At 32.8% G+C, this 8,232-nt stretch overlaps 1 long non-coding RNA gene across 1 annotated transcript; it reads left to right on the forward strand.

Annotated features, from left to right (window-relative positions):
• The first annotated feature begins 543 nt into the window (after positions 1 to 543).
• Positions 544 to 1,992, forward strand: LOC134685521 (uncharacterized). Its single transcript, XR_010101304.1, has 2 exons — positions 544 to 680; positions 1,841 to 1,992. It is a non-coding gene; the product is annotated as an uncharacterized LOC134685521 (long non-coding RNA).
• The last annotated feature ends 6,240 nt before the right edge of the window (positions 1,993 to 8,232 follow it).

Genomic DNA, 8,232 nt, shown 5'->3' on the forward strand with positions numbered 1-8,232 from the left:
GCTAGTGACCAAATATGATATATATGACCCGGACCATATGAGTATTTGGACCATACGCGTATGGACATGACCATATGGGTATATACTCATATGGTCCGACCGTACGCGTATAGTCGGGGTAATTACCATTCTGTTACAGCTTACTTTTAATACTTTTAAACTCTTCATATGGTATGACCGTTAATTAAAAAGACGCTATCATATGGGTAATTGTATTGTTATATTATGATAAAAAGATTTGGTGAATAAAAAAATAAAAGTTTCACAAAGTTTATTTTACTTACTTGTCAAAACTATAAAAAAAAAAACCCACACATTTTATACCGATGGTCATTGCCAAATTTGTTATTACGGGTGAGTGGCAATATTTACACTTAAATAATTAAATTCCTAAATCTCTTACTGTTACTGTAACAAGAAGTTACTGAAAAGTAACATATTTTATTTTTAATGTCTTGTGAAAATGGTGTATTGTAGCTGAGACTACTGAGACTACTATAACACAGAGATTGGTCACTTCCTGTACTGACCAGTCAAATCATGATTATTTTTGTGTCATCGATAACATCTGAGTCACGTGACATTATGGGTTCGAGAAGATGGAAAAATCCGCCATCTTTGACTGCTGAAGAAAAATAATTATTTAGCGAATGTGTATGTTTAAAGAGGTTTATATTTCGGTAAGTGTGAATATAACATTGAGATAATCATTATTGTTTGCTTATAATCACTTTAAATAGAAAAAAAATGCAGTTATATACTTGAATTTACTGACTAAATCGGAAGGTAATCTCCATTTTTTACCAGTGTATGGGACTGGGTCAATGAGAAATTCGATCATCACTTATAGTTCAGATTAACAATCTGTTTCCTTGATATTTAAGTACAAGCCTTGGTTATAATCCTTTGTACTCGTGTAAAATTTGTAATTTTACGAAATACCGTTTTTTTGTGATCGTGACATTTCCGATTCATAATTAAGAATCACACGTGACAAGTTCGAGTGACAAGGTAAATAAACAACATGAGGTCTGATAACGAATGAAAGGTTCATTGTTATTGTTAGTTTAAGAAATTCAGACTTATATTTGGATCTGTTAATAAAATAAAAGCAGTCTTTTAAAAGCAGGGAGAGGGTTGGGATCCTGCTATAAACATGTTTAACCCAGCCACATTATTTAAAATGCTGAAATGGAGGGGTCACTATGAAAACTTTTAAAATATAGAAAAATAAAGGTTGGCAGGTAGAACTTAAATAAATGAAGAGATTAATGAAAAATTAAGAGATGGATGCCCTATTTATAAAATTCCAATGTCCCCAGTCGGCTCAAGAAGCGATGAAGCAGCGCATCTATTTTGGGTAGGCAAATATCCACTTTTTGATATTGGAGAGCTCTGAAGTCCTACAGCCCCAGCTTGTCTTGCAAAACAGCAGTCGGACGTCAGAGTAATCTCGGAGTAATTAATTATGTATGTGTATGTCCTAGCTAAGTCAGGAGCCTGTAATTTAGTGGTTGTAGTTTGTTTATGTGTTACACATTTGTTTTTCGTTCATTTTTTTTTTTAAATAAATAAGGTTGTTCGTTTTCTCGTTTGAATTGTTTTACATTGTCTTATCGGGGCCTTTTTTAGCTGAATACGAGGCTGGGATACGAGGTATTGGCTTTGCTCATTGTTGAAAGCCGTACTGTGACCTATAGTTGTTAATTTCTGTGTCATTTTGGTCTTTTGTGAACAGTTGTCTCATTGGCAATCATACCACATCTTCTTTTTAAATTATGAGATCTTATAATGATAAAGGTTCTATACATTTTCATTGATAATATATTCTTTATTGTAGGATTATCCCAGAAAGAAATCATGCATTGGATTTGGAAGAACGTTGAAGTCTACTGGACAAAGTGAAAAAAAATAATTATTATTTTAAAATTTCATTGTCATATTGTTATGCTTGTCTCAGTATATGGAGAAATAAATATTTATGAATTTTGATATACATGTTTATTTATATGTCGATGATTTCTACAACTGAATTGCAGAAATTTACATACATGCTTAGTCTGAATGACAGGTCAATTAAAAAACACACAAGTAACCACACATCTTGATATATTAAAGGGAAAGCGACTTTAAGCAATACATGTACTAATACTATTTAAAGAGGAGATGTTGGTATATTACAGTAGAGAAAACGAATAGTCTACATTAACAAAGCAATTTACCAAAAAATCAGATATGACAGACATGAACCACACCCAACCACTGAAATACAGTATGCTGACTTGAGACATAGGTGAAACAACACAATCAGAACTAACTTTAAACATGTTGAAAAATGTTTCATTGCGGGATCATCAGACTGACTGTACATAAAATATTCATCATTGACAGATGAGTTGTGAATTGAATTTTAATTGACAGAAAGAGTGACATCATCATATACTATCATATGTTATAGTCTTGTTTAGATCTGACCCTGCTTCATCTTTATACATTCTGCAATGTTTTGCTCACACATATAATTTGTATGATATTTTGATCATTTAGTCATGCAACCTGGAAGCTTTCTTCATATAGAACATCTTGTGTCATTAAACCTGGAACTGCAATATACATTAAATGGTATATAACTAGATTTGTTACACCAAGAAAAATACAATTCACCAAAAATACTTCTTCAGTTGAGGCGTGGTAATATTTGGAAATTGTCAACGAAAACAATGTGATATTACAAATTTAATTGAGTTTTAGATACTTCATACAACCTCAATCACTAGGGTACAAAAAATTATAATGTACGTCATAAGATCTCATAAAGATTTTGTAAAAACGCAATAAACCCCATATTCGAGAAATATTTGCCACTGGTGCTCTCATGTAGCTTAGAAATTGAAATTTGACAATCCTTCACCATACTTTTCACTGATCAAATTGAAAACAGGATTTTCATTATTAATTCAAAAATGTTGTTTTTGTTTTTTGAAACAAAAATATACCATTTCATCTATTTATATAGTTCATTATGGTATTGGTTTTGGCCATTGTTCTAGGCAGTTCGATTTCGGAATTCCTGAAGTTTACTTCTGTGTTGTTTGGTCTCTGAGGAGAGACTTATTACTTACCTTTTATCTTGATTAGAATGTTTGTTCTTCTTAAATAGCCATGGAAACCAGAAACGGAAGAATAATATAAAAAAGAAGATGTGGTATAATTGCCAATGAGACAACTGTCACTGTGACCACAAGATACCAAAATGACACAGACATATACCACTATAGGTTACTGTACGGCCTTCAACATTAAGTATTGTCACACTCGAGCCACTGATATATAGCTTGTCGTTTCGATTGACAAGCAACTGCGGTTGCTGCTTTTTTTGTATTTTTTTGCAGTCTTTGCAGCAGAGACTTTATCCTTGTCAGATTCAATATCTGATGCAGTATAATCACTCCGTTAAAGATCAAGAATTGAGATCGATTCCAATCATCCCAAGATAAAAAAAATCATTGTGAATTTGAAAATAAAAATGACGACGATTTTGGGGGAACATTTATTCATAATTTTAATTTTTATGGCTTACTATGTGTAAACTGGCCACATACTGATTGATACTTCGACATGATCGAAGATTGAAACAACAGCAGGGTCCAGTTTAGCTTATGTGAAGTTCTAACTCTTTCCTGATCTATTACCCAAGTAAATTATTCATTTGACTTTTATAATGAAATTTTGTGTTTCTAATGTATTTGCCGCAAAATACATTGTTTGCAAAATCTTTATCTAAATTGATTGAATAAGGAATCTTTGATTTATCATTTATTACTGACTATGAAAGGCATCCTTATTAGCTGAATCTTTAATAGGAAGCAATGACTATATGTGATCAGAAATAAACCGCACCACCTAATTATCAAACTGAAAATTAAAAAAAAAGACATAAGAGAAAGGGGTTGAAACCGAAAAAAATATGGGTTCAAAAATAAAATTTACGTATGATAATCTGAATGAGGTTCTTGGTGGGGTTTCTTTATTTACTATATTAAAATATTTGATTTGATAATTTCTGTGTAATTATTCTCTATTTAAATTGTAACACCGAGTTAGTTTCTAATTTCGATTTAAAAAAGGGGGTACTTATAGAAAAAGGAATAAATATCGGCTACAAATATGTGTAAAAAACATGATTTTTTTTTGCGATCAATTTAAAGGGACGACATCAAAAGTTCAATGTAGGATAAAAAAACTTAATTTACATATTTTTTTCACTGACCCCCCCCCCCCCCCCCCCCCCCCCTTCTTAACTTAATTTGGGGGAAAAAGATTTACCAATAGGGATATACATGTAAAAATCGATTTTAGATATACAAAACTTGCAGAATTTTAACCCCCCAACCCCCAAACTATTTGATTTAAGTTTTTTATCCTACATCGATCTTTTGATGTCGTCTCTAAGGGGAACGACAATATCTACGCTCCCGGGATCCGCTACTGTTTAAATACCGTGTTTTATCATTAAAACTGTGTTTTAATAAATAATCTAATAATCGAATTAATAAAATAACGGAAGAAAGCAGTTTGTACGAAAACTCGAAATGTATAAATATACATTTTTCAATGAAATGAAAATTCTGTAAAATATGATTAATTTGTTTAATACTTGAAAACAAAAACAAAAACAATTCTTACCGTCATTAGAATAATTATTTAATCCTTGTCCGACTCTGGAATCCGATATTTTTGTTTACCTCAGTCTGATCACATTATTAAATTACTTGCGCAAACAACCATACACGGGGCGCAAAACTAAATAAAAATCGAGGAAATCTGACATTTTCTTTTCTTTTTGCAAATTCATGGGTTCTATTACATGAAATACACAGAAGATCATACACGAGGCGCAAAAGTGACTTGCGCGAGCTTCCATTTCATTGGATAAAACTGTAACGTGATCAATTTCGACTATTAGTTGAAGGTCTTGAAGCTGTCAATCATTTTATTTATATTACAAATTTTATATACCATATGTCTTACTCATTAACATATTTAAACAAACTCATCCTTCGGATTCGTTTGTTTAAATATGTTAACTCGTAAAAACCATGGTATATATAGTACTTGTACAAGTATACAAGTTTATTGCAATTAACGGAGCCTCGTGTATCTTGAGGGCACCCAGCTGTGAAACAAATTCACCTCCCATGCTATTGAGACTACCTGTCTTTACAGGTAAAATACTTGTTTATTAGATACAATTAACGGACCTGTAGCAAAACAATGTACCAAACTTTAAGATGGATAAGATTAATCACATTTGCATTTTCGCCGCATAATTAAAATTTATTAACGAACTATAAACTGATTAAAAATATCTAGATATGAATAGTTAAACGAAAATATTAATAATTTATTTTCTTTTTCCCTCTAATTCAATTTTTTTTATGATTTATTTTTAATTATATCCGATACTGAAATAGACAATTAGTAGTCTCGGTGATTAGGTGATGAAATTTGTCGTCTGCTACTGATAAATACGAAACTACGATTGAATACGAAACTACGTTATATTAACGTAGCTGAAAAGGTGGAGACTCACACTACACGATAAATCGGTAGTGACCAATCTCTGTGTTATAGTAGTCTCAGATTGTAGTCATTTTGCGAGATTTGAGATCTAGTGAGAGCTTCTTAAAAACACCGTAGAGATCAGAATGGCCAAAGACCTCGCAAGCGCGGATCCAGAATGGGGGTTCCGGGGGTTGCAACCCCCCTTTTTTTGGACGATCAATGCATTTGAATGGGGACATGTAATTGGACCCCCTCCCTTTGTTCTGGGTTAGGACCCCCCTTTTTAAAATGGCTGGATCCGCCCCTGCATCGGTGTCACTGTACGTAGCTGCAAAAAGGCTAGCTGTTCACTCGCAAACAAAAGGTGTAACTGAAAAGGATCGTGCACTACCAAGACTCGCAAATGCAAAAAAAAACCAAAAAAACATGATACCACATGGTGGTAAATGTCAACCAAAGCCTACATGCAAGAATAAAACTAGCGATGAAAACTAATTATGGCATCAATATTTAATTTTTACGTAATCTTTGAATTATAAAATTAACAAACTGTCATGTAACCATCATTGTTTTTTAGATACAGTTTTTGTATTATTGAAACGTTTATAATGTAATTTGAAAAAAAATATACCTAAATGGTCTAAATACTCATATGGTCCGACCCTTTAGAAACCAAAAAGAGTATTATACTCATATGGTCCGACCATACGCGTACGGTCGGACCATACGCCTATGGTCGGACCATATGAGTATACGCATATGGTCATGACCATACGCGTATGGTCCAAATACTCATATGGTCCGGAACATATACAAGGTAAGAAAATTCCATATGGGGTTCGAGCTTCGCTCTCACCCCATATGGAATTTACTGACCCTGTATATATCATATTAGGTCACTAACACACTATGTAACTAATAGTATGCCCCCACGATAAAAAGAGATCATGGTTTTTCCGGCTATCATCGACTAGTTTTGAAGGTACAACTTTTATAATCTGTAGGATGTTCATACAACAAATGAAGGTGTACATGGCCACACGATTTTGATTATTGTTCAAGTATACTGAAAATGACAGGTAGTTGGACTCATTCATTTTTACTACCTGCATAAAGAGATCATGGTTTGTCCGTCTATATTCTCCTACAGTTTTGAAGATGCAGCTTAAATATTTTGTAGGATGTTCATACAAATAATGGAGGTGTAAATGGCCACATGATTTTGATTTTGGTTCAAGTATTCTGAAAAAGAGAGGTAGTTGAACTTAGTCCTTTGTTTGGAACAACCTGCATGAAGAGATCATGGTTTGTCCGGTATTTTGTCCTACGGTTTTTGAGGTACAACTTTAATATTTTGTATGATGTTCATTACATAATGAAGGTGTACAGGGTCACATAATTTTAATTAATCTTTAAATGAGAGTTAGTTGGACTAAGTCATTTTTCGGTACTACCTTCACCAACAGATCATGGTTTGTCCGGCTATGTCATTCGTCAGTGTCTGGGGTACAACTTTGATATTAGGATGTCATTACACATAATTAAGGCTACAGTATTTTGATTTTTGCAAATTTTCTGAAAATGACAGGTAGTTTGATTAATTATTTATATAAGTCATTTGATTTTGGAACTATCTGCATACAGAGATCCTGATTTGTCCAGCTATCTTCTCTTACAGATTTGGAGGTACAACATTAATAATTTGAAGGATGTTCATTACATAATGAAAGTTAACATGGCCACAGGATTTTTATTTTTATTTTTAAATATTCTTGAAATGAGAGGTAGTTGGACTAATTTTTTTTTTGTACTGCCTTCACCAACAAATGATGGTTTGTCCGGCTATCTTCTTCGTCAGTTTTTAAGGTACATTTTTTTTTTATATTTGTAAGGATATCAATACACATAATGGAGGTGTACATATCCTTAGGATTTAGATTTTTCGCAAATGGTCTGAAAATGACATGTAGTTGGATTTTTTTTGTTCTTTCTGCAAAAAGAGATCATGGTTTCTCCGGTGTTCTCCTCCTCCGGTTTTTGGAGATGCAGCTTTAATATCATAGTTTTATAAGATGCTCAAAAACATAACGAAGGTGTGCATGGCTACAGTATTTTGATATTTTTACAAATATTCTGAAAAGAACGGGTAGTTGGATTTTTTTCTTGTACTTCCTGCACAAATATAATATCATGGTTTGTTCGGCTTTCTAATGCTTCAATTATATCATCATACATAGTGTTAAATTTGTAACTTCCTTTTGTCAGACTGTGGCCTCGTCTGTGTCATACACACAGCGTAACAATTTCAAGTTGTATGCCAACATCACTGTTAGGCGAATATAAAACATGTGGAAGTATACACATACATATGGCAAAGCAGAAAAGGGTGTGTGTGGATTGTACATATTTAGTTTGTATGTTTTATTATACTATTGACATAATAATGTTCCTTGTTTCAGAATTCAATTTGCTGTAACTAGTATGTATGTTATGCTTTGATGATAACATAATCTCAGTTCTTTGCATATTTTCAAATGCAGTTGATATGGATTTGAAGACCTGTATATGCTGAAAGAAAAGACAATATGTTTTCATCAAAAATCAATTCAAAGTAATTTGGTATAAATGCTCATTAAACAGCAACATAGCAACTCCATAAATTGAAAG

The sequence above is a fragment of the Mytilus trossulus genome, chromosome 9, assembly GCF_036588685.1.
Source record: "Mytilus trossulus isolate FHL-02 chromosome 9, PNRI_Mtr1.1.1.hap1, whole genome shotgun sequence".
In the NCBI taxonomy this organism is placed as follows: Eukaryota; Metazoa; Mollusca; class Bivalvia; order Mytilida; family Mytilidae; genus Mytilus; species Mytilus trossulus.